This window comes from Pseudonaja textilis, chromosome Z, assembly GCF_049901715.1.
Source record: "Pseudonaja textilis isolate UNSWEBS1 chromosome Z, rPseTex1.2, whole genome shotgun sequence".
Classification (NCBI taxonomy): Eukaryota; Metazoa; Chordata; class Lepidosauria; order Squamata; family Elapidae; genus Pseudonaja; species Pseudonaja textilis.
In genome coordinates this window covers 122,561,308-122,589,139 of record NC_142008.1, presented here as the reverse complement: position 1 = coordinate 122,589,139, position 27,832 = coordinate 122,561,308, and the positions used below count along the sequence as shown (strand labels likewise).

At 40.7% G+C, this 27,832-nt stretch overlaps 1 protein-coding gene across 4 annotated transcripts in view; it reads right to left on the bottom strand.

Annotated features, from left to right (window-relative positions):
• Window positions 1-27,832, bottom strand: part of ARHGEF15 (Rho guanine nucleotide exchange factor 15) — an 83,713-nt gene that overhangs the window by 33,369 nt on the left and 22,512 nt on the right. Inside the window, exon 1 of one of the 4 annotated variants that reach the window (XM_087915907.1) lies at window positions 13,181-13,347. The exons of the other annotated variants lie outside the window; for them this stretch is intronic. The gene's annotated coding sequence lies outside the window, so the exon portion shown is untranslated. Of the gene's footprint in view, window positions 1-13,180; window positions 13,348-27,832 lie in introns of those variants that run through there. 4 annotated transcript variants of the gene reach the window in all.

Here is a 27,832-nt window from a genome sequence, read left to right as displayed (position 1 = left end):
ATAGGGAAGTTCGGTGAAGTAGCAGGATTGAAAATAAACAAAGAAAAAACAAAACTCGGCAAAAAAATAACAGAAAAACAAAAGAAAAGATTAATGGACAAATTAAATATTCAAATTGCAAAAAAAGTGAAATATTTAGGGATACAAATGATAGCTAGGTGTGGAACACTTAAAGAAGATAATTACAAGAGATTACTACAACAGATTGCGATAGACTTGGACAAAATGGAAAAATATATAACTATCTTTAATAGGTAGTATAGCGACAATTAAAATGAACATATTGCCAAAAATATTATACTTATTCCAGACAATTCCAATAAGACTGAAAAAAAAATACTTTGAAGATTTAAATAAAATGACGTTGAAATTCATTTGGCCGGGGAAAAAGACAAGAATACCTGTTATCTTATAATTGCTTGATAAAATAAATAAATAAATAAATAAATAATCAAGATAAAATTACTGCAGGACGCAAGGGTGATGGGGGTTTTGGATTACCCAGTTGGGAACTATACTATCAGGCAAGAATATTGATGTGGATGAATGAATGGATTATATTGAAAAATGCCAGATTATTAACATTAGAAGGGCATGATTTACAATTGGGCTGGCATGCATTTTTATGGTATAAAAATGGATACATGGATCAAGTAGGTTAACTCTTTGTTATAATCCTCAGGCAAAATTCCCAATAAAAATATCTCTGGATATGGATATTTTAGGAGACACTACATTAGGGATGCTTTATTAACAGTATGGGAAAAAAATAAGAGATTATCACTATATGAAAATACCAGTCTGGTTATCAACATTAGAAGCTTTTACATATCCATAGCTTTTTAAAAAGGAACATATTATTAGATATGAAGAAATTTTAAATGAAAAGGGTGAACTCAGAACAAAGCAAGAATTAGAGTTACAAGGGATAAAAATGAATTGGTATCTGTATTTGCAAATACATACAAGGTATGAGAAAGATATTAAGATGGCTGGGTTTTATAAGGAATTGACTGAATTGGATAAAATCCTAACAGGCATTGAAGAGAAGTTGATTGAAAAATTATATGGTTACTTACTAACAGTGAAATTAGAGGAAGAACAAGTTAAAGAATCAATGAATGCATGGGGGAAAAACTTTGGATATGGAATAGACTTGGATAAATGGCGGATACTATGGTCTAGAACGGGGGTCGCCAAACTTTTGGACCTCAGGGACCACCAAACTCATAATTTTAAATTCCAGGGACCACTAACCGGTTCTGTGGACGTGGCTTAATTTGTGGGTGTGGCTTGGTGGTCATGTGACTGGCTGGGCATGGCTTCTATGTAAATATTACAAATATTTATATAAATATTGATTTTTTTTTATTAAAAAAGCAACTTTTTTCCAAAAGCAGGCAAAGCAGGCAGGCAGATTGAGTTGTTCACAGAATCACAGATTCATTCAAAAATCTATCTGCCATTGGCTAGCTCAGTGTGTCACATAAAATTTGCTTGCAAGCAAACTCACAAAATTAATTCACAACACGCCATTTATGTAAATATTGAATTTTTTTTATAAAAAAGAGCAACTTTTACCCTAATTCAGGCAAAGCAGGCAGGTAGATTGAGTTGCTCACAGAATCATTCAGTGATCTATCTATCTGCCATCGGCTAGCTCAGTCTCTCAAATTTGCTTGACGTGAGTCTGCACTGAATAATAGAACCTTCAGTCCTAACCTAAAATCTCCTGCACAGCAGAATACCTGATGGTCGGAAAAAGGAAAAATAGCAATTTAGCAGGCAAGTTTGCAGGGTAAGGAGTGAGTAGGCGGGGAGGGTTCCCAGGGGCCATGTGGATGGCGTAGCCTTGTGTTTCTGTGTAGCCTGGATTAATTGCTTTGGGGGTGATCTGGGGGTGAGACCCACCGTTGGAGACCGTTGGTATAGAAACTTAACTATGTCAACAGCTTATAAAGAGAATTTGTATAAGATGTTTTACAGGTGGCACTTACCCCCAATAAGAACTGCCAAGATGTTTAAAGATAAGTCAGTGAAGTGCTGGAAACATCAGAAGTTACCAGGATCATACTACCATATGTGGTGGACATGCACAAAAGCTAAAAAGTATTGGACTAGAATATATATGTGTTTTGAGAAAATGATAAAACAAACTATAGATTTAAAACCAGAGACATTTTTATTGGGAATTTTGCCTAAGGGTTATAACAAAGAGTTAAACTACTTGATTATCAATGTATTAATAGCAGCCAGGACTGTATTTGCACAAAATTGGAAAAATGAGAAAATTCAGATGGATGAAGAAATTATTAAGAAAATAATGGAATGCGCAGAAATGAGTAGATTGACAATGGCAATTAGAGAATAACAGGAAAAAGATTATTATAAAACTTAGAATTTATTTTATGAATTGCTAGATAGAAGATTAAGAAATTGAAATATGTAAGTACAGTATAATATCTATTACTGATAATTGAATGAGTTAGACAGTAAGTAGATGAATGTGAAATATATTATTGAAAGTCAATAAATATAATGTTAAGGCTAATATAAGAAGTGATTTATGTGATAGAAAATACTGATTAGAAGGATTACAAACATATATTAGTAAAATATGTATGATAATATTATGTGCACAAAGAAATGTGTACCCAACTGACACACTGATGAACAGAAAGAAGATTTTATTTGTTTGTTTTTGTTGTTGTTATAAAAATAAAAAAAATTAATTAAAAAAAAGATCCACGTTTTCCCAGATGTGCCGGTATACCTACTCTAATAAAAGGAACTTTTGAGAAAATGCCTGTCTGAGTTTTTGATTGGAGCTGGTTTTTTTGGGAACCCTGACAGTAAGTCTACCTATTTCATTTTATTTATTTATTTGATTTGTCAATCACTTACAAGATACAGGTATAAGAATAAACATAGGTTTGAATACATGAGATGGATACTTATGAGAAAAATAAAAAGAAACAATAGGACAGGGATAGTAGGCATGATTAGTGCGCTTATGCACTCCCCCTACAATTCTGCCCAATCTAGTTAGTATCTTCTCTCTTGCATTTTCTTTGCTGTGTTAACTATAAAGAGGAGTGAAACATGGGCCTAGGGGTTCTCTTTCTCTCCTTTTTTCAGAGAGAGATCCCATTTTATCAGGACTCCTTAATAAATTGCTTTTTAATGATCCTCTGACTCATTTGCTTATGGGAAGGTAAGCTGAGTCAGAACCTAGGGCCAAATTTGGCTTTCAGTATAAAGTTTCAAAAATTAGAAATGGGCCAGACAACAACCTGCCTTCCAACAATTGGGAAGTAATGGAGGAAAGCAAGAGTATAATTGAATCCTGCTATTTTTAATAATAATTCCAACACTGCTATAGAAATGCCATGGCCTCACGGGATTCCCTAAAGAAATACTATACTATATACTGTACTATAGATAGTCCTCTACTAATGACCACAATAGAGTCCAGAACTTCTGTTGCTGAGTGAGGCAGTTGTTAAATGAGTCGTGCCCAATTTTATGAACTTTTTTCTGCATTTGTTAAGTGAATCACCGCAGCCATTAAATGAATTGCACGATTGTTAATTGAATCTGGCTTCCCCCAGTGTCATTTACAGAAGCTGGCTAGGAAAGTCGCTAATGGCAATCACGTATATATGCAGGATATTGCAACTGTCATAAATACATGTCAGTTGCCAAGCCTCTGAATTTTGATCATGTGACTGTGGGTACCCTGCAATGGTCACAAGTATGAGGACAATGCCAATGTAATTTCAAACGGTCACAGTATGAATTTACTGTAAGTTGAAACTACCTGTAATAACAAGAAACTAACTTCATGGAGTCCTCAACTTACAACCATTCCTTTAGTGACCATTCAAAGTTACAATGGCCCTGAAATGTGATTTATGACTGGATTTCACAGATACAACCACTGCAGCATCCCCATGGTAACGCGATCAAAATTCAGGTAACATGATCACCACTGGAAACCTTCCCAGCTGCCTCTGCATCAAAGTCAGGAGGAGGAGGAGCCGGATTCGCTTAACAACTGCATGATTCACTTATCAATGATTTGCTGAACAACAGTGGCAAAAAAAGTTCATAAAACGGGACGCAAGTCATGTAACAACTACCTTGCTTAGCAACGGAAATTTTGGGCTCAGTTGTGGTCATACATTGAGGACTATCTGTCCACAACCCTGTAAGGCAGTCCTCGACTTACCACAGTTCATTTAGTGACTGTTCAAATGTTACAATGGCACTGAAAAAAGTGACTTAAGGACGTTTTTCACACGACTTGCACCATTCCCATGGTCATGTAATCCAAATTCAGGGCTTGGGAATTGACTCACATTTATTACTGTTGTTGCATCCTTTTGCGACCTTCTGACAAGCAAAGCCAATGGGAAAACCAGATTCATTTAACAACCATGTTACTAATTTAACAACTGCAGTGATTCACTTAACACCTGTGGCAAGAAAGTCCAAAAAATGGAACAAAGTTCACTTCACAAATGTCTCACTTAACAACAGAAATTTGGGGCTGGATCATGGATGTAAGTTGAGGACTACCTGTATTGCTTTTTTAAAATAAAATGAAAAATAATCTCCGGTCTACAGCCTTGGTTTCCAGTTACTTACCACATTAGGCATACAGTATGTGCCTTCATAAGCACAAAATAAAATAATCTCCCTGGGTGGGGCTGGAAAAAAATGCAATACTCTCCTTCCTCCACCCCGCCCACCCCATGCTTCAACCCTCTTCCTCCCACCCTACAGATTAATTCCCTATTCTGTTCCAAAATGGGACGGGGATTTCAATACTAGCAGGCAGCTTTCCAACCCCTAAAATGAAGATGCAAAAATCGTACTTCGTGTCCGACTCACCGGAAACCTTGCAAGCAAGCCAAGAGGATAGCTGGGGGAGTGCTGGCAATGTGTCTGCTTGGTGGGGCTGAGAAGGGTACAAGAATGAACTCAAGACAGCTGCTCCCATAGCAGACAGTTGGGGGATGTCAGCTGTCGGGGGTAGGGGGTGGGGGGAGATATATTTTTGGGCCTGCCACGGGGGTGGAGAAATTTAGGATTAGAGTCTGAAGACTGGGTCAAGAAATAGAACAAGGGAGGCAAAGATTAAGTAGGGTGCAGGGAAGGGAAGCTGAGGTTACTGGTCGGCAGCTGGCGGCCCTTCAAATGAAAACTAACCTATGTATAAATTCTATAGGACCATTCACTTTGGTATACTGATTAAATCAGAGAAGTAATACTGTGGTGCAGGGGTGTCAAACTCAAGGCCTGGGGCCCAGATCCTGCCCTCAGGGTGTTCAGATCTCACCCGAGGGGCCACCCTGGAAACAGCAAAGGACTGGCCTGTGGTGCTTCTGCCAGTGAAGACAGAGCTTGTGGCCCCACATGTGGCCCTCCCGAGCTCCATTTTGGAAGGTTGGCAGAAGGTTGCAGGAGGTCGTCGCAGCTGAAAACAGAGCTCAGGAGCCAGTGGTGGGATTCCATTTTTTTTACTACCAGTTCTGTGGCCGTGACCTGGTGGGTGTAGCAGGGGAAGGATACTGTAAAATCTCCAGTCAGAGGGGGTATTTGCCGGTTCTCTGAACTACTCAAAATTTCCACTACCGGTTCTCCAGAACTGGTCAGAACCTGCTGAATACCACCTCTGTCAGGAGCCCATTTTTGATAGCAGAGTGCTTGGGCCACCACAGGCGCACCCGACACGAGTGACGTCGAGCTGGCTATGCCCACCCTGGCCACACTCACCCCATCTCCTGAGATCAAACACAACCCTGATGTGTCCCTTAATGAAATCAAGTTTGACACCCCAGATCTATGATATGCCATACGCTAAATAAAAAAATGTTAAGGGTAGGAATGGTAGCTGGTGGCTTCTGGAAGCTCCTTCTCATTCTTTATTTCCAAACCATTGCTGACCCACAGGAGGGGACAGAGAATGATGGTTATGTGGTTAAGGCACCAAGCTAAAAAGCAAGTGACTGTGAGTTCAAGTCCTGACTTAGCCATGAAAGCCAGCTGAGTCACTCTTGCCCAGTCATTCTCCCTCAGCCCAACCCACCTCACAGGGATGTTGTTGTGGGAAAATAGGAGGAAAGCCTATTGAATATATTCACTGCCTTGAGCTATTTGTAAAAATAATAAAAGTCAGAATATCAATAAATAACCATTTAAAAACTTAACTATACTTCCATGCCTTCTCTTTCTTTTGGGAAAAAATATATACAGGTAATTCTTGACTTATGACCACAGTTGACCCTCAGATTTCTGTTGCTAAGCAAGATAAGTTGTTCAATGAATTTTGTCTCATTTTAGGACCTTTCTTGCCACAGTTGTGAATCACTGCAGTTGTTAAGTTAGTAACACAGTTAATCTGGCTTCCCCATTGACTTTGCTTGTCAGAAGGCTGCAAAAGGTGATCACATGACCTCTGGACACTGCAACCATCATAAATATGAGCCAGCTGCCAATCAAACATAACCACAGGAAGGCTGAAACAATCGTAAGGATGAAAAACAGTCATAAGTCACTTTTTTCCAATGCTGTTGTAACTTTGAACAGTCACTAAAAAAAGGAATTGTATCCAATGGTGGGATTCAATCAGTTTGCACCACTTTGGCCGAATCAGTTGTTAAATTGCTACCTGGCTCCGCCCCTCCGTCCCCCGGAGTCCCTGTATACTCCGTGTGGCTCCCAAGAGGCTTCAGGGAGGCCTACGAGGCCCAAAAGGGAGCATGGCACCCATGGCCCTTTTTTGCTCCCAGGAGGCTGCAGGAAGGCCTACTAGGCCCAAAATGGGGTTTGGAGGGATGGCATGCTTCCCTGGCCTGTTTTGCTCTCAGAGGGGTGCAGAAGGCCAAGGGCTATCTGTCACACCCCCTGGCCACGCCCACCATGGCCATGCTCATCCAGCCAGTCATTAGGACAGAGAGTTGGTTATTAAATTATTTGAATCCCACCACTGATTGTATTGACTAAGTTTTGGTGCATTGGAGTACCAAATCAGCAACATGGTTTTAGGCCTAGAGGCTGCCTACTTACTCTTCCTCCCAGGACCCTTGCAACCATTTCTTCCCAGACATGCTGAAGGAAAAGAAAAATGCAAACCTGATCGAAGGAAACACTTTCTTCCTCTGACCTCTGGAGAGCCCCGTCTCTCACCATACTTCCATTTTGGAGAAGGAACAACAATAACCCCCAAAACCTGCACAGGCATTCAGGAAAATAGGCTGGAGGATTGGGTCTTTTGGGACACTTAATGTGGGCCGGTAGACCCTGTCTAAGGCCAGAACAGGAAAGAGAAGATAGGACAATCCCCTGCCTATTATTTATCTGTCAGGATCTGCAGCCGAGGAGTAACAGGGTTGGAAACAGGAGTATCGGATCGAGGTTGCTATGGCGACCGCCCCATCCACCCGACCACCCACCCGAGTGGTACCTTGAGATTTCCAAATGAGGAATGACTTCCTTAACAGCTGCGTGGGGGTGGGGTGGTTTAACCAAGCCAAGAAAGCTCTTTTCCCATCCAACCTGAAATCTCTGCAACAGAAACCGTCTGGCCGAATTTCTGCCTGTCATTTCTAATGTGTGTGTGTGGGAAAAACCCAGCAGATTATTCTGTAGGGTTTTTGGTTTTTTTACACCAAGTTGCTCAGCCTACTACACCAAGGCCTTGGAAGCTGCAGAATTCACAGCCAAATCCATGTGCGGAGCTGATGACAGTGAAAGACACTCAGATTCACAGATTTTTTTTGTTTTTGTTTTAAAATGCATAGAAGAGCTATGTTCTGGTGCAGGGGTGTCAAACTCAAGGCCCGTGAGCTGCATCTGGCCCACAGGGTGCTTAGATCTGGTCCATGGGGCCAACCTGGAAATAGCAAATGACCGGCCCATGGCCCTCCTGAGCTCCATTTTCACTGGCAGAGGGTTGCAGGAAGCCATTGCAGCTGAAAACGGAACTCGGGAGCCCGTTTTCACTTGCAGAGCGCTCAAGCCATTACAGGCGCCCCTGACATGACATTGATATTGACCTGGCCATGCCCCTCCTTGCTGCTCCCCCTGAGGTCAAACACAACTCTGATGTAGCCCTCAATGAAATTGAGTTTGACACCCCTACTCTGGTGCAATTGGCAAAGCTGCTTGGAACAGTCTCGAAGATGTGCAGACATTCAGTTTTTTAAAGGCAGTGATTTATAGCAATAAATATATTTATTATTATTATTTTATTACAGAGCCAGTTTGGTCTAGTCTAGTGAGAGCCAGTTAAGGCACCAAGCTGTCAAAACAGGAGACAAAGTTCAAGTCCTGCCTTAGCCATGAAAGCTGGCTGGTGATTTTGTGTCTCTCTCTCTTTCTCTCTCTTTCTCTCTCTCTCCCCCGCCCTCCCTCCCTCCCCCCCGCCACTCTGTCTCTCTCCCCACAACCACCTCACAGGGTTGTTGTTATGGGAGAAAATAGGAAGAGAAAGTTGTATTAGGTATGTTCACTGCTTTGAATTATTAATAAAATAATAAAGATGGGATACAAATAAATGTTTTGTTTGACTGTTAACTCTCTGCCCCTCGTAGGCTTTGATATTTAACATTCCAGCTTGAAAAAACAGTCCACTGGAATGTGAATAGCAGGTTGTCCTATTTTTTTCTAGTCTTTAATGTATACATTATAAACTGCTAGGTTTATAATTAAGGCAGTAGAACTAAGAACCCATTAAATAGATCAGGTTACCCTTCAAAGGTGATGTCTTTATCTGATTGCTGATTCTTGTATTTACCACATACAGGATGAATTTAATTTTTGCATTTTCATTCATCTATTTTACCGCGGAATTAGATCCTGTATTTTATTTTTTCATACAGTCTCAGACTAACCAATCCATAAGCTACTAATAATAAATGCTAAGAACTCTTCCAAGTATATGGTTTATGCCTTGCTGGCTGAGGGAGTTGAAAGTTGCTGAGTTGGAAAAACTCTGTCCTAGATTCTGCAACCTGGAAGAATCCCATAATAAGTGGCTTGAAGAGCATTTATTTAATGTATTATTTTAAACCAATACTTCCATAATCCCAGAGAAGCAGCTAGGGTTTTATTAAATGTAATTTCCACTGACCTTTTCATTAAACAGGTGGGAAAGTCGAAATAGGTATCAGAAAACTAAAGAATATTCTAATAATCCTGTAAGGAATGAAGCAATCAAATTACAAAGCTGGTAAGATTCTTATGCAATTTCTGTAGAGGAATGCCATAAAGGTTTACACGCTCTCCCTTTTAAGCTCTTTGACTGGTATTTTTAATAAACTGAAGCCCATAAAAATAAGACACAGATGGTTGCCAAAATTCTTTAGCTGAGGCATACTGATTCATAAGTGTATGACCTGGGCTGAACATTATTTTATGTTCTTCCTTTATTTAGTTTGGTGTGCTGAAATATCCAGCATTCATTACTGCAGTTATTTTTCCTTTCTTTTTTGACTGTGTGTGTCTGTGTGTGTGTGTGTGTATACTTCCTCATAACTGAATAGTTTCCTCTTATATTCTCCTTTTCGAGTCTAGCCCAATGGCTTAAGCATATTGCATTGCATTGATATTATTATTTTCCACATAACGTTAATTCTCAACTTACAACCACAACTGACCAAAATTTCCATTATTAAGTAAAGCGAGAGTTTTACCCCATTTTATAACCTTTCTGCCACAGTTGTTCAATGAATCACTGCAGTTGTTAAGTAAATGTGTGGTCATAAAGCGAATCTGGCTTTCCCCATTGCTGGTTAGAAGCCAGGTAGGAAGGTTACAAAATGTCGATCATACGACCCCAGGACAGTGCAACTGTCATAAATGCATGTCAGTTGTCAAGCCCGTGAATTTTGATCATGTGACCATGGAGATGCTACAGTGGTTGTAAGTGTGACAAATAATAAGTCACTTTAGTAGTACTGTTGTAACTTCACTAACAAGAGATGAGGTGGCTCAGTGGCTAAGTCGCTGAGATTGTTGAGCAGAAAGTTCAGCAGTTCGATGGTTCGAATCCCTAGCACCGTGTAACGGAATGAGCTTCCATTACTTGTCCCAACTTCCGCCATCCTAGCAGTTCGAAAGCATGTAAAAATGCAAGTAGAAAAACAGGGACCACTTTGGTGGGAAGGTAATAGTGTTCCGTGCGCCTTCGGCATTTAGTCACCGGAGATGTCTTCAAGCAGCGCAGGCTCTTCGGCTTTGTAACAGAGATGAGCACTGCCCCCTAGAGCCAGAAACGACTAGCACGTATGTGCAAGGGGAACCTTTACCTTTACCTCCAGTAAACGAATGGTTATAACTTGAGGGTGTGTGTGTGTGTGTGTGTGTGTGTGTGTGTGTAGTATAGAATAGAAGAGAACAGAATAGAATAGAATAGAATAGAATAGAATAACAGAGTTGGGAAGGGCCTTAGAGGTCTTCTAGTCCAACCCCCTGCTTAGGCCGGAAACCCTGTTCCATTTCAGACAAATCTCTTCTTAAAAACTTCCAGTTTTTAATAGAGAGGCAGTTTCTGTAGGCAACACCAGAATGTTTCCTTCCTGCCTTCCTTACAGGATTAGGCCAGTAATTTCTTCTAACAACCGGTTCTCCGAACTGCTTAGAATGTTAACAACCAGTTCTAGCAAATAGGTGCGAACTGGTAGAATCCCACCCCTGGTTTTAGCCTCCAGTCTCGTAATCATCTTTGTTACTCTTCCCTGCTCTGTTTCTAGAGTTCCAACATCTTTTTTATGTTATGGCAACCAAAATTGGTTGCAGTTTTGTATATGTACATATGTATGTTAATTTCTGCTTTGCTTTGTTGGTTACCTGTGTACATTTTTGTTAAGGTAGCTTTCCTGTATTTTAAGACAGATCAATACAAAAATGTGTTGAAGAAATAAGTGTATAGAAAAAAATATTTTTTTTGAAGTTTCACAATTAAAAACATACCAGGTTTCCTCTGGAGAGCCATATCAAATGTTAGAAAATAAATGCCAAATTTTCACATTTTAAGGATCAAATATTATAGACATCTGTCTTCATGGAACTGGAGGCAGGAAGTGGAGATTAAGCATTTCACCAAACCCGGATTGTTTTGACTCAGCTTCTCAACTGAACAACTGTGATGTGTAGTTGATTTATGGATTAGGACAACCTGTGAGCCCAGCCAATTCAACAAGCCATGATGACAGCAAACTATGGTTTAAAGTTGTGAACAGGTCCATCTGCTACAGTAGAAGATAATTTCCTGATGAACTCTAAACTCAGCTATTCTACAGAAACAACATGGATGAAAATGTCTATCACCCCATAAAGAAGTTTATCAGAAATACTTTCTTTTAGGATCTTTGCTATCCTTCCTTCTTGTTACACAGAAAACTTCACATTTCATCTCTGCTTAAGTCTGGGTTGATATACCGGTAGTTCTCAATTTACAAAAGTTTGTTTAGTGACCATTCACAGTTACCACAGCACTGAAAAAAGTGATAACTATATTTCACACATTTGACTTGCGGTATCCACATGATCAAAATTCAAGACACTTTGGCAACTGACTCATATTTATGATGGTTGCAGTGTCCTGGGGTCATGTGATTGACTTTTGTGACTTTCTCCCAAGCAAAACCAACAAGAAAGCCAGATTTATTTAACAACCCTGTCACTAACTTTACAACTGCAATGATTCACTTAACAATGGTGACACAAAATGGAGGCATCTGCCATGCAGCTGAACTTTGATCACATGACCCTGGAGATGTTGCAATGGTCGTAAATGTGAAAATTTCTTTTTTTGCTTTAATGACACTAAGAGGCCTCGAACATTTACTGAAGTAACTATGGGGCAGAAATGATAAATTGTTAATAATAAATCATTAATAATAAACGAATGCAGGTAATTCTTGGCTTACAGCTACAACTGAGCCCAATTACTAAGTAAGACAATTTGTTAAGTGAGTTTTGCCCCATTTCACCATCTATCTTGCCACAGTTGTGGCAACTGAATCACTGCAATTGTTAAGTTGTTAAGTGAATGACTTCCCCACTGAATTTGCTTGTCAGAAGTTTTCATGACCTTGGGACATGTCACTGTAATTAATGTGAACCACTTGCCAAGTTATCAATTTTAAAAAAAAATAATTTGTATTGTACATTTCCACAATTACAAATCTCTTATATATTCTTTACAACACTTTGACATCGACAAATTCACATATATCTACATACATATATACTTTTAATTCTTATTTCTATTGTCTAACCAGCTATACCACTTATCCCAGACCGTATAATATTCCGGTTCTTCTCTATCTTGCAGTTCTAAAGTGAGTTTAAACAACTCTACACAGTCCAACACTTTCTTTATTACCATACCATTGGAAGGGGTACTGTCCAAATTCCAATTCTGTGCAAAGGCAATTCTTGCCTCTATATGCACTATAATATATTTGGTGTTTTTTTTTTACTGAATTCTCCTCTAATTATTCCTAATAAAAACATTCTGGGTTTAAGTTCAATTTGAAGACCTACAATTTCCTGTAACCAATTTCTTATTTTTACCCAGTATTTCCTTGCTTCGGGGCACAACCACCACATATGAAAAAAGGTACCATGTTTTTGTTTGTACTTCCAGCATTCTGGACTCATATTTGGATATATCTTTGCCAATCTTGCCGGTGCTAAATGACAGCGATAAAACATTTTGTAGAAGGTTTCCTTGCAGGCAACATACATTATTAGTTTATAATATTTTCTCCAGAATTTTTCCCAGTCTTCTAATTGAATATTATACCCAAGATTCCTTGCCCAGGCTATCATAGATCCTTTAACTATTTCTTCTTCCCTATCAAACCTTAACAAATAATTATACATTTCCGTTATAAATTTCTCTTCTGATACTAATAGAATTTTGTCTAATTGTTGTTGTTCCCTATCAATGCCAGTCAAGCCTCAATTTTGATCATATGACCATAGGGAGGCTGGAATGGTCATATGTGTAAAAATTATTATAAATCACTTTTTCAGTGCTGTTGTAACTTCGAACAGTCACTAAATGAACTGCTGTAAGTCAAGGACTACCTGTATACAGTACTAGAATCCAAGCAAAGCGACAAAAATTAGGGAATAAAATGTAAACAAAGGCATCCATTACCTGAAGCAAGTCTTTGGGGTACTGTCTTGGAATTTTTATTCCTTTTTCTTTCAATCAAACACTCCAAAAATAAAAGTCAAGGTGGTGCTGATTTGGCCTCCTTAACAAACAGGAGTGGGAGACTAACCCCATGCAAGCTACAGCCCCTTCAGGAATTCTCAGCCCTCAATCCCTTTCTGATAAAGACAGGAAATGCGTCTTTCCTGAACCAGGAAACAGCAATGTTTAATTTAGAATACTCTCCCACTGTCAGAGAAAAGCAAAAATAAAAAATAAAAAAGAGACCGGAAAGAAAAACAAATCAGGAATCATAACCCAAAGTAAATTTTCCTAGCTCCTGTGTGTGCATGAGTGCCTACGCACCCACAGGCATGATTCTGGACCAGGAGAAAAAAAAACCTGGGTAAAATAAAGACTTTACACACAAAGCAATGGAGGGCTAGGAAATAGCAAACATAGCAGTATATTTGTATATACTTAAATATTGCTAGATAAATCTGTCTATCATCATCCTCTCTTTTAATGATCCCATAATCCCTTGCGGGGTGGAGTCTGGGCATCTGAATGGAGCTGATGGTTTACTGGCCAGCTGCCCTTCCTGTTGCCAATGCAGAGTTTTGTTCAGCAGATATATTCTCAGGGTGTCCAGAGAGAGAAATATCTGCCTCTACCTAGGATCAAACTCATAGCCTCCTGATTGTGAAGTGAGAGCTCCACCATTTGTCTGCCTGCCTGCCTGTCTATTTCTTTCTTTCTATCTATCTATCTTTCTATCTATCTATCTATCTATCTATCTATCTATCTATCTATCTATCTATCTATCTATCATCTCTATAATCTCTTTATAGATAGATATATCTATATTATTATTACCTTTATTGTCAGAGTACAACATGTGACAATGAGATGAGTCTCCCTTCGTGCACCCCCACCCCCACACAACTCACAGTGAGGACAGAAGTCTCTAACCCAGACCCAATCTTATTACCCTATATGACCTTGTTGCATAACGTGCCGGCTCCACAAGACTGTCATACTATGTTGGCATGAAGTTATTTTCTGTTCAGAAGTCTGACAGCCCATGGGTAGAAACTGTTCTTCAGCCTGTTGGTGCGTCTGGCTATGCTTCTATATCTCCTACCCGATAGTAGGAGAGTGAAGAAGTGCTGACCGGTATGTGAGCCGCCCCTGATAATTTTCCTCACTCTTCTAAGGCATTGAGCCCTAGCGTTATCATCTAGTGATATCAGGGGACATCCCACAAGGTTTTGGGCTGTGCTCACCACCTTCTGTAATGTCTTTCTATCTGCAGCTGTCAAACCAGCATACCACACCGTAATACAATATGTGAGGATGCTTTTTATATATCTATAACTACATCTGCCTGCCTGCCTGCCTGTCTGTCTGTCTATATCTCTAAATGATAGATAGATAGATAGATAGATAGATAGATAGATAGATAGATAGATAGACAGACAGACAGACAGATGTAGATATAGATGGATATATATACACAGAGAGACAGACAGAGAGAGGGACAGAGAGAGACAGAGACAGAAAGAGAGACAGAGACAGAGGATAGATAGACAGACAAACAGCTTTATAGCAGTATATTTAATCAAGGAGAGAACTAACCTAGAACTAAGAAGAAATTTCCTAAAGAACAATTAATCAGTAGAACAACTTGCCTCCAGAAGTTGTGAATTCTCCAACACTGGAAGTTTTTAAGAAGAGATTGGACAACCATTTGTCTGAAGTGGTATAGGGTTTCCTGCCTAAGGAGGGGGTTGGACTGGAAGACCTCCAAGGTCCCTTCCAACTCTGTTATTCTTTATTCTACATTTGCTGCAAGGAAAATCAAAAGCTTGTTTCCATTTCTTTGTACTCTTTCTGCATTTTGCCTTTTTTTCTTTTTCTCTTTTTCTCCTTTGACTTTCTCTTAAGTTTGTTAGTTTTCCTATTCTTTGTAAAACTTTCCATTAAAATGCATCAAAAACACCATTATGCATAGGTAGTCTTCAACTTACAACCATAATTATGCCAAACATTTCTATTGCTAAGCAAGACTTTTATTAAGTGGGTTTTGCCCCATTTTACCACCTTTCTTGCCATGGTTGTTAAGTGAAACACTGCAACTCTTAAGTTAATAACAGAGTTGTTAAGTTACCTGCAAACAGTTGTTAATGCAAGGACTGGCCATAATGGTAACTTTCTCAGCACTGTTATAACTGTGAAAGGTCGCTAAACAGAGTGATCAGTGAGTGAGGCCTACGTGTCCTGTGGCCTGACGACAAAGCAGTGGGACTTAAGAAATCATTTTTTATTTCTCCTTGGAAAGCAATCAGAGCCAATTATCCAAACAAACTGATATCCAAAGCCCAGCAGAGCTACAGGAAATGGGAGGAAGAGAGGCATCAGATTAGAAATGGATTCATTTCCAGACTTACTTACTCCAGGTTTATGTGCTATATACACAAAAGATCAGATACACTGAATTCTGTGTCAAAACAGCAGGAGAAATAAACTTCCAGGACTTCAGTAGAGAATAAGAGTACTAAAGGAGAAAGACATGCTTTGTAAACAGTTTATTTTACAGTACAGGTATACATCTATAGACTCTATATTCGTATGTATGTATGTATGTATTTATTTTATTTATTTTTTCTGATGTGTTATGTAGTGTATATTGGAGGTAGTGAGCCTTTGAGAGCTGTATGCAACTAACTTTCACTCTAATGTATGCTGATTAGTGTACATTCAAAGTGATAATAAAGTTATTATTCCATTCCACTCTATTCTATTCTATTTGCAGTCAGGTAGGAAATCCTGAAATCATTGGCTCAAAGGAAGAGACTGGCCCTATGTTCCCAAGTCACTAGTCCTGTGGATCCCAACTGGCTTCCTCATTGATCTAGCACCAATATTATTATAGGTAGTCCCTGACTTACAACAGTTCACTTAGTGACCATTCCAAGTTATGAAAACACTTATAGGGCTGCCCTTTCAATTCTAGTTCAGCAGTATAGAAGCTGCATAAACGCAGATAAATGAGCGTCTCTGTTGAAGTTAATTTTTCCCCCCACTTTGGGTTAAGCATGAGTCACCCCATTCCTCTGGTATGTTTCTTCCTCCTTCCTGTGGGGAAAACCTTGGGCATTTCCTCTGTAGGTCGGCACAAGCAAATGGGGCCTACCCCCCCAAAAAAATATTTTTGTTGCACTTTTTTCAAGATTACAAATCTCTTTTACATTCTTTACAACACTGTGACACTGATAAATTCACATATACCTATATACATACATATACTTTTAATCCTTATTTCTATTATCTAGTCTATTATCTAGCCAGCTATACCACTTTTCCCAGACCACATAATATTCCAATTCCTCTCTGTCTTTCAATTTTAAAGTAAGCTTATCCATCTCTGCACAATCCAACACTTTTTAAAATATCATTCCCTCAGAAGGGATTGCTGTTCAATTTCCAGCTTTGTGCAAAGACAATTCTAGCTGCTGTCACTATATGAAATATAATATATTTAACTTTTTTAATGAATTCTCCTCTTATTATTCCTAGTAAGAAAAGTTCAGGTTTAAGCTCAATTTGAAGGCCTGTTATATCCCGTGACCATTTTCTTATCTTTACCCCGTATTTCCTAGTTTCGGGACAAGACCACCACATATGAAATAAAGTACCCTGTTTATGTTTGCACTTCCAACATTCTAGACTCATATTAGATACATCTTAGCCAGTCTAGCCGGTGGTAAATGCCAATGATAAAATGTTTTGTAGGGGTTTTTCTTTGTAGGCCGAGGACATAGTTAATTTATAATTTTTTGTCCATAATTTTTCCCATTCTTCTAATTCGATATTGTACCCAAAATTCCTCAACCAGACTATCATTGATCCTTTAACTATTTCTTCTTCAGTTTTAAATCTTGACAGATAAGTAGATACTTTCATTATGGATTTCTCCTCCAGTCCCAATAGTATTTTATCCAGTTGTTGTTCTTTATCAAACCCGTACTCTTCTAAATCTTTTTTATACCTCGCTTGCAATTGTAAATATGGTCACCAAACTATGTTTATTCCTTGATCTCTCAATTCTTGGTTTGTTTTGAGCCTCTCTTGGTTGTCTAACAATTCACTATATCTTACCATCTTTTCTAAGTCCAATGTATTTGGATAAATCATAGCCTCCATGGTTGATAATCTACTGGGTATTTTGATGTAATGATTTTTTTAATTCTCTCCCAGACCTGTATAAGTGCACCTCTCATTTGGTGTCTATGGAAATATGAGTGTGTCTTACTCTTCTTTTCCCAAATGAAGGCATGCCATCCTATTTGCAAATCATAACCTTCTAATATTAGGATCCCTTTATTATTCAGATTTATCCAGTCTCTTATCCATGCTAATGCCGTTGCGTGGTAATATAGCTCCCAATCTAGGAGTCTGAAGCCACCTCTGCTTCTGCTATCCTGTAACATTTTCAATTTTATTTGGGGTTTCTTCCTAGTCAAACAAATTTTGTTATTACTTTATTTAACTCCTCAAATAATTTTTTATCTTATTGGGATCATTTGAAACAAATATAGCAATTTTGGTAATATATTCATTTTGACTGCAGTGATTCTTCCCAATAATGATAGTTGTAGTTTCCCTCAGGAATCCAGATCTTTCTTTATTTGTTGCAATAATTTATTATAGTTGTCCTCTTATTATTGAGGAACATCTTGCCATCAACCATATTCCTAGGAATTTAAAAAGGGGCCTTTTTCACTGAAATGTGTAACAGGTAGTCCTTAGCTTACGACCATTTGTTTAGTGATCTTTCAAAGTTACAACAGAACTGAAAAGAGTATGTGATGACCCGTAGTCTCTCAAAATAACCAAAAACCCAAAACATACATTAAAGTCCGGTAAGGTCTTCAACTTAACTTCACTGTTTTATTAGGCACAGTTTAAAGTCACAAAAGTAAATAATGAGGCAAAAAGAAAACCAAAACAAACTGCATTGACGAGAGTTCCGAAGCAAGCCAAGATAACTAATCATAAACTCCAGGAAAATAACCGAGGAGAGTCCATGGGAAGAACGCCAGCAAAGATAAACCTCTTTCAAAGTGAACACTAAACTTTGACTCCAGCAATTCTGACTACCGCAGTTATGAACTTATATACATAGCTCCCAGCTGCAAGCCATGAGGAAGATCATGGTAATCTCCTCCTGAGTAGACCTCGCTTTTCCCTGATCCTCTCCTCCCTGCGTGACCTAGGATGGATAGGGGATGGGCCTGGATCTCACTGCTCAGCTGGCCTCTGCCCTTCCCCAGCCTCCTCCACCACCTCTGGAGCCACACTCCCACTCCCTGTTGGCTGTTCCTCCTCTCCTCAGAGTCAGTCTCCACCAGGGGCATGAAAGAGTGAGTTATGACCATTTTTCACACTTATGAGTTTTGCAGCATCCCCACAGTCACATGATCAAAATTCAGATGCTTGGCAATTGACTCATATTTATGACAATTGCAGTGTCCTGGGGTTTTGTGATCCCCTTTGGCAACCTTGCAACAAGCAAATTCAACGGGGAAGCCTGATTCACTTTACAACTTAACAATCTCAGTGATTCACTTAGCAGCTGTGGCAAGATAGATGGTAAAATGGGGCAAAACTCACTTAACAAATTATCTCCCTTAGTAATGGGAATTTGGGGCTCGATTGTGGTTGTAAGCCAAGGATGACCTGTATTCATCTATTATTAATTATTTATTATTAATAAAGATTTGTTATTTCTGCCACATGGTTACTTCTGTAATTGTTTGAGGTACCTCAGCATCATCAAAGCAAAAGCATTAAAGAATCATTGCCTGTAGGCCAGACAAGGAATAATGGATGGAAACTGAACAAGGAGAGATTTAACCTGGAAATAAGGAGAAACTTTCTGACAGTGAGAACAATCAACCAATGGAACAGAAGTTGCCCTCGGAAGTTGTGGGAGCGCCATCACTTGAGACCTTCAAGAAGAGATTAGACTGCCATTTGTCAGAAATGGTGTAGGGTCTCCCACTTGGGCAGGGGGTTGGACTAGATGACCTATAAGGTCCCTTCCAATTCTAATTATCTGTCTGTTAAAGAGAAATTGTAAACTGTGAGAATAAAAGCAGAAATGGTATTTAATATCCTTAAAATCAATTACTGATGTTTATATAGGTAGCCCTTGACTTATGACCATAACTGGGATTTTCTGTTGCTAAGCGAGATGGTTGCTAAGTGAGTCATGCTCAATGTTATGACCTTTTTTGCACAGTTAAGAAGCAAATCATCTTGGTCATTAAATGAATTACACGGTTATTAAACAAATCGAGCTTCCCCTTCCAACGACTTGGCTTGTCAGATATCAGGTGGCAGGATCACAAATGACAGGCATGTGACCCAGGGATGCAACGGAAATACATGCCAGTTGCCAAGTTCCCGAATTTTGATCACGTGTCCAGGTAGACATTGCGATAGAGCTGCAAAGTACGCATATATACAAGTTACTTTTTTCAGCGCCTTCATAACTTTGCAGCTATGTTAAACAAATGGTTGTAAATCAAAGACTATCTGTATTAAAATCAATGAATATAAGGCACAAGGATAGATATGGAGGTGGTATTCAGCCAGTTCGGACCATACCAGTAGTGGAAATTTTGACTAGTTTGGAGAACTAGAAAAAAACCCACCTCTGGTTGGGCCCGTCCACCTGCCCCTGATGTTACCTCTCCTATATTCTCTTGTTTTTTAGCTCAGCTGATTTGCCCGGCAGAGCCGATTGCCGCGCCTCAGCTGAGCTAAACATTAGCTGAGCTTGCCAGCGTTGACAGGGATCGGTCTCTGAGCCATCCACACACACAGAGAACTGATAGGAAACAATTAGGAAACCTACCACTGGATAGTTGGCCTCAACTTATGACCACAGGAGAGCCCAAAATTTCTGTTGTTAAGTGAGTTTTGCCCCATTTTACGATCTTTCATGCCACCTTTGTTAAGTGAATCACTGCAGCTGTTAAGTTAGTTTGTTGTTAAGTAAATCTGGCTTCCCCATTGACTTTGCTTGTCAGAAGGTTGCAAAAGGGGATCACATGATGACCCCAGGACCCTGCAACAGTCATAAGTATGAACCAGTTGCCAAGCATCTGAATTTTGATCATATGACCCTAGTGATGCTGCCACAGTCATAACTGTGAAAATAGTCATAGGTCACTTTTTCTAATGCTGTTGTAACTTTGAACAGTTACTAAATGAATCATTGCAAGCCGAGGACTACCTGTTATACATTTCAGTGAAAAAGGCCCCTTTTCCTTGTGCTGACCAACAGAGGAAATGCCCAAGGTTTTCCCCACAGGAAGGAGGAAGAAACATACCACAGGAATGGGGTGACTCATGCTTAGCTCAAAGTGGGGGGAAAAATTAACTTCAACAGAGATGCTCATTTATCTGTGTTTTATGCAGTTTCTGTGCTGCTGAACTAGAATTGGAAGGGCAGCCCTATAACTTAGACAAAATGCTCTCAGCTTTACAATAATATAATTCTGCAAAATATAACAAAATAACAGAGTTGGAAGGGACCTTGGAGGTCTTCTAGTCCAACCCCCTGCTCAAGCAAGGAGACCCTATATCATTTTCAACAAATGGTTGTCCAATCTCTTTCTTAAAAAACGTCCAGTGATGGAGCACCCACAACTTCTGAAAGCAAGCTGTTCCACTGATTATTGTTCTCACTGTCAAATTTCTCCTTAGTTCTAGGTTGCTTCTCTCCTTGATCAATTCCCATCCATTGTCCTCCATTCAGGTGCCTTGGAAAATAGCTTGACCCCTTCCTCTCTGTGGCAGCCCCTCAAATATTGCTATCATGTCTTCCCTGATCCTTCTCTTCACTAAACTAGACATACCCAGTTCCTTCAAGGATTCTTTGTAGTTTAAGTCTTCAACCCACCCGCCAATCATCTTTGCCACTCTTTTCTGCACTCTTTCCATAGCCTTTTTGTATTTTGGTGACCACAATTGGATGCCATATTCCGAGTGTGGTCTTACCAAGGCAATTATAAAGCACTAATGTCACTTCTCATGCTACTACATGCCACTGAATCATGCAGCCGTACATGAGCCCAGCCAAACGCACCAGACTTCCCCATCCTTTCATCGCCAGAACAATTCCTCCCAGTTCCCAGCTTCTATCGGATGCTCCACCCTTTCCCAGTGCCTTTTCGACATGGTTTTTCCCCCTCTAATTTGAAAATCCAGCGGCTCGGATGAGTCATCCCACATGAAGCAGGCGCGAGCAAACCACAAAAAGGACATGAAATCAAAAACAGGAGGGAGGGCTGAGGCAGCAAAGTTTATTTTTATTCTGGACAGATTTGATTTCCCAAATTCAAAATTGATTCAGAATTGAATGGTTTGTGGCTATTCTACAAGCGTGAAAGAGAGAGGCCATTTCTGCATCTTTCAGCTTTGCTCTTTTCCACTCCTCCTCCTGTTAAGATCAGAAAAAGGTTTCCCCAAGCTCACAATAGGTGCAGGACTACAATTCCCATGAACCGCAGCCTGCAGGCCAGTTGGGAAGACAAGGAAAATCAGAGACTAGACTAGAATAACCACTAGAATAACCACCCTACAAGGATGGTTTGTTAAAATTTGCTATTAATACCTGCCATGCTCCCACATTCAAAACTGAGAATGAGATGCGCTAAGATGGAAACACATGTAAACACACTTATACACACCCACACCCACACAAACACAATTCCACTAGTTTAATACAAAACAGCAATGGGTATACTACTTTTTTCCTTCTACTGTTCTGTCTCCTTTTTTCAAATTCAGGCAAGTGAAGAAAAACTTGAGAAAGGATCCTCAGGGGTATGGAGATTATCCAGGCAACTCTCAAAATAATCTTCAATAGTTGATGAAATGAAGTCCGCCATCTATTGAATCTGATTAGTCTGGATGTAATTAAGTCCACAATCCCTTCCCCAATAGATCACTTCTGAGCTCAGGCTCTGCAGGAAGCTTCCATCAGACCAGTCCGAATTAGGTCCCCCACAATAGAATGAGAAGAAGCTGAGTTATTCTTCTACCGCGCCTCATCTGTGCCATGTGCCAGAGAAAGGGCCAGATTAGTTGAGATTTCTAGAGGATTTGTTTCCAATCTGATTTGGTGGTCTCGAACAGGGGTCACCAACCTTTCGGACTTCAGGAGCCACTAAATTCATAATTTTAAATTCCGTGGACCACCATTATGAACTGCCTAATGACTGGCTGGGTGGGCATGGTTAGGTGGTCATGTGACTGGGTAGGTGTGGCTAACTCGATGTCAGTCACATCGTAGGGTGCCTCACTGGCCTCCCCTCCCAGCCATACCTCGCCTCCCTGCCCAGGCTCCTTAGGGTCCCAACAGGAAACAATTGTTGGAGCTAAGCAGCCACGAGGAGAAAGAATTGGCAAAACAGCTGAGTTCAAATTGGATCTGACCAAGAAGGAGGCTCAGGAAAAGCACCTCACAGAACTATGAGCATAGGCATTCCAGAGGGAAGACCTGTGGAAGAGCCAGGTCAGGTACTGGCACCTGGAGGCTCAGCAGGCTGAGATAGTCAGCCAGTTCCAGGCCATGATGCAGTTCCACTGGAACAAGGCCCTCCAGCTCTTCGCCACCAGCAGCACTTCCCTCCAGCCTTCACCCAAAGCCCTGCACCAGGAGGCTGAAATGGATCCTAAGTCGGAATTTCTGCCCCCCTCTGACCCATACAAGAAGACCCCGAAGGGGGAGACTCTCTGCAGCAACACAAATGTTCATTGCATGTATCCGTCCCAGGGGTCATAGTGTGAGGACCCCTGATTTAATATAATATAATTTCTTAATATAAAAATGCAAATAATTTTTCTGCAGGCCACCAAAATTTCCCTCACAGACCACCGCTGGTGGTCCAAGGACCACCGGTTGGTGACTGCTGGTCTAGAACCCATCTTCCCACTTCAAAAAAAAAAAAAAAAAAAAAAAAAGATTGCTTTTCTTCTCTAGAAAGAGCTCAGAGAAGAGCCACAAGGATGATTAGGGGACTGGAGGCTAAAACATATGAAGAACAGTTACAGGAATTGAGTTTGTCTAGTTTAATAAAAAGGAGTAGGGTGACATGATAGTAGTGTTACAATATCTCGTGGGCTGCCACCAAGAAAAGGGAGTCCAGCTATTCTCCAAAGCACCTGAGGGCAGGACGAGAAGCAATGTGTGGAAATTAAACAAGGATAGAAGCAACCTAGAATTAAGGAGAAAATTCCTGACAAAAAAATTAATCAGTGGAACAACTTGCCTCCAGAAGTTGTAAATGCTCCAACACTGGAAGTTTTTAAGAAGAGATTGGACATCCATTTGTCTGAAGTAGTATAGGGTTTCCTGCCTGAGCAGGGGGTTGGACTAGAAGACCTCCAAGGCCCCTTCCAACTCTGTTATTCTATTCTAAAACTGGATTCAATAAGAGGCATGATGGTTTTGGGGAAGATGAGTGAACCAAACAAGGTTTAGATGGGGATGCCTTCCAGAAGCAGAAAGAAAGGGTCCTCTACAGTGTGGCGAGGAGGTAGGATGCAAGGATGCAAAAAACCAATCCCTGTCCCAAGAAATAAAAGTGCATGCCTTCGGAAGGAGATTTGATGGAGCCAAATGTTAACAAGCGCATGCATTATTTTTTAAAAACGCCTGCTGCCAGCATCAAGTCAAGTCTTGCTCTTTTTCAACTCCGTAAAGGCAGCCTGCCAAATTATGTTTGTAGAAAGGAATCATTGTCAGGGGACAGGCCGATCCTCGTTTATGCGAGAGAGGGAGAAAAAAAAAATAATAATTGAAAAATCGTCTCTCTGGAAAAAGGCTAAAAGTTCCTCAAAGTCTAATTGATTTCCTGCCTGCCAAGGGAAAGTTAGTGAGCATGGTTTTCTCTTCCAAAAATCTAAGAGCGCAGGCTAAATTGTCCTACTTTTCCTTACTCTTTAGTTTCACAACAACCCTGTGAGGTGGACTATGCTGAGAAGTAATGGCTAAGCCAACTGAATAGATTGAAGAAGGGTCATAACTACAACTCATTGCTTGCATACCTCATCAAACACATCCTCAAATCAATCATAACCAGATATAGGTAAGTGCAGGGTGCACGCGGAGGCTCAGGGGAGAACCTCTGGAGCCTGAGGAGGCCATTTTCACCCTCCCGGAGGCTTGAGGAAAGCCTCCAGAGCGGAGGGAGAGGAAAAATGCTCCCCTCTCCGCTACAGGAGGCCGACTAGGCCACGCCCACAATGGCCACGCCCATCCAGCAACCTGGCAGATAATCCGTTGCTGAAATTTTGGAAGCCCACCCTTGATCCTAACTAACCACGCTGGCCAGTGATCAGAAATGGTGAAAATTACACTCTAATGCAGAGTTTCTCTATCTCAGGAACTTTGTAGACTTTGCAAAGTTATGTGGACTTCAACTCCCAGAATTCCTCCAGCATGAGGAAGGCCTCCAATTGACAAAGGATGTTTTAAGGAAAGCATTCCTTGAATAATATTTTGACCCATATCTGCAAGTATTTCCCTGATTAACAAATGCTGGATGCCCAGACTCAGCTCCCAGAATCCCCCATCCAGCAGGACAGATGACCGCCGAGAATTCTGGGAAGCCAAATCCATACTTCTGGAAATTGTTCCACCTGGGAAACGCTGCAAAACCATAGCTGCTTTCAGACATTCACTAAACCACTGTTTGTGTAGATAACTTTTTTTAAAAAAAAAAAATTTTCACCCAAGAATGCAGTTTACCCAAGGATGTGGTCAGAAAAAAACAAAGAGAGTTATTCCAGCTTTAGGTGATGTGAAACCTCAATCCTCTTTGTGTACTTCTCTGAATCATTTCCACCCAAAGTTTTCCATATCTATCTGTCTGTCTGTCTGTCTGTCTGTCTGTCTATATCAGGGATCTCCAAACTTAGCGAATTAAGGCTTATGGACTTCAACTCCCAGAATTCTCCAGCCAGCTGGTTGGGGAATTCTGGGAGTTGAATCCAGAAGTCTTAAAGTCGCCAAGTTTGAGGACCCTTGGTATCTATCTATCTATCTATCTATCTCTCTCTCTCTCTCTCTCTCTCTCTCTCTCTCTCTCTCTCTCTATCTATCTATCTATCTATCTATCTATCTATCATTTAAATCCTGCCTTTATAGGTGGTAAACATATCTAATACTTCTTCCTCCTCCTCCTATTTTCCCCACAGCAACAAGCCTGTCAGGTGTGTTGGGCTGAGAAAGAATGACTGGCCCAAAGTCACCCAGTTGGCCTTCATGCCTCAGGCGGGACTAGAACTCACAGTCTCCTAGTAATTGGTCCAAAGTCAACTAGCTGGATTTCATTTCTAAAATGGGACTACAACTCACTGTCTCCTATAATTGGCCCAAAGACACTCAGCTCGCTTTTATGCATAGGGCAGAACTAGAACTCACAATCCCTTGGTTTCTAGGCCAGCAACCCCTTAACCAGAATACAAGCATAACAGAATTGGAAGGGACCTTGGAGGTCCTCTAGTCTAACCCACTGCTCGAGCAGGAGACCCTATACTAGGGATGCCCAACCCTGGCAACCGTTTCTTAAAATGTGGTCTTAAGACTTGCTACCTCAAACTGACCATATGATCTCTTCGCCCATTATAGTTTAAGTTAGATAGATTTTTTCTATCCAGTGCCGCCAAGATGTAGGAGGAAGCCCCAGCCCAACAAGGTGGTCAGTTGTGAAGCTGAAGGCCATTTAATGGCCTGGCTTCATTCACTTTCTGCTGCAGCTCCAGTTTTTGGGTCCCAAAAAGTTGCCCAATATGTCTTGCTATAATGGAGCCGTCTTGGAACTGCTAAAAGGACTGTGTTGTAGACTGGAGATAGATGATGTTGTATCCCTCCCCATCTGTTGAGAGAGGACTGTTCTATTCTGACATAGATGGCCTCTTTGACCCCTCTTTCAAAACCAGTGGTTGTCTCTGTCTAAAATGTCTAAAATGTGGACTTTGCTGTCTCCAAAGGAGCCTTTGTCTTTTTTTAAAAAAGCCTTTGTCTTTTAAATGCAGATAGACTCCTGAACCAAGTCCTGATGGGTTTGTTTTATGTTGTGCTATGCCAGTGATGGAGAACCTTTTCAGCACCAAGTGCCCAAACCAGAACACGTGTGCATGTGCATGCATGGGCACGCGCCAGAGTGCCAGAAACCTGAAGGCCAGCTGGCCGGCATATGCATGCCTGGTTTTTGGCTATTTCTGACCATTTTTGGGGCTGTTTTCAGGCCATTTTTTGGCTGTTTTTCAGGCCATTTTCTGATGGTCCGGCGCCCACGAAGACCAGCTGGCATACCATAGGTTCGCCATCATGGTTCTATGCTCTACAACAGGGGTCCCCAAATTTGGCAGCTATGCTGGAGAATTCTGGGAGTTGAAGTCCACAAGTCTTAAAGTTGCCAAGTTTGGAGACCTCTGCTCTACAAAGAAAATCCAGGAAATCCAGCTGCTTTTTGGAAAAAAGCATCTTTGGGACTAACAGCGAGAACAACTAATCAATGGAACTCCTAGTGTTGTGGATGCTCCATCGCTGGAGGTTTTCAAAACTAGATTGGGCAACCACTTGACTAGGATGGTATAAAGACTCCTGCCCAGGGGTGGGATTCCACCGGTATAACAACTGGTTCAGTGATATGCGTGTTCGCACCAAACACGTGCGCTCTGCATTTCAAAAAGGTTTTATACTTTCCTTCTTCTGCAGTCCCTGTGACTAAAACAGCTGAGGCACGGTAAACCGCTCTGCCACGCAAATCAGCTGTGCGCTAACAAAAGGGAATAAAGCACGGGAAAGAGCAGGGGCGGTTGGGCAGTCCCACATGGTCATTGCAGTAAATCAGTTTTCTGCCAGCTGATCTTCGGAGCAAGGTGTTCGCCCAAACTGGTCCAAACCGGTAGAATACCCCCCCCCCACTCCTGCCTTGGGAAAGGGGTTGGACTAGAGCCATGATGGCGAACCTATGGCACACGTGCCGGAAGTGGCGTGCAGAACCATCTCTTGCAGGCACGCTCCCTCTCTCACACACACACTTTCGCCGCATGACAACAAAAGGTTAGCCATCACTTGACTAGAAGGCCTCCAAGATCCCTTCTAGCCATAAGATTCTATGATTCTGACTATAACAGCAAAACCCAGGCTTCACAATTTATGCAATTGGAACACGAATCTGTAAGTAAATATCTCAACTGATGTTCAGTTCATTGCAATTCAATGTTCAGTTCTTTCCTTGGAAACAAATCCACCTAAGATTTTCAACCACTCTTTCCTAAGCCTAGAACGTAATCTGCTTAATCCTTGTAAATTGGACTAAAGCATAATTATTTAATTATTGACAGAGCCCTCTGTCCGAGGCTACTGTTGTTGTTTTCTTCTTTTTACATCAGTCTGAAAACTGTAAATGGGCTGGATTTAGAAACTAAGCAGGGTAGGGGCCAGTTAATACAGGTAGTTCTCAACTTACAAGTCAGTTTAACGACCGTTCAAAGTTACAAAGGCATGGAAAAACAGCGAGTTATTATCATTTTCGACATGTAATAGGAGGCAAGACTTACCTC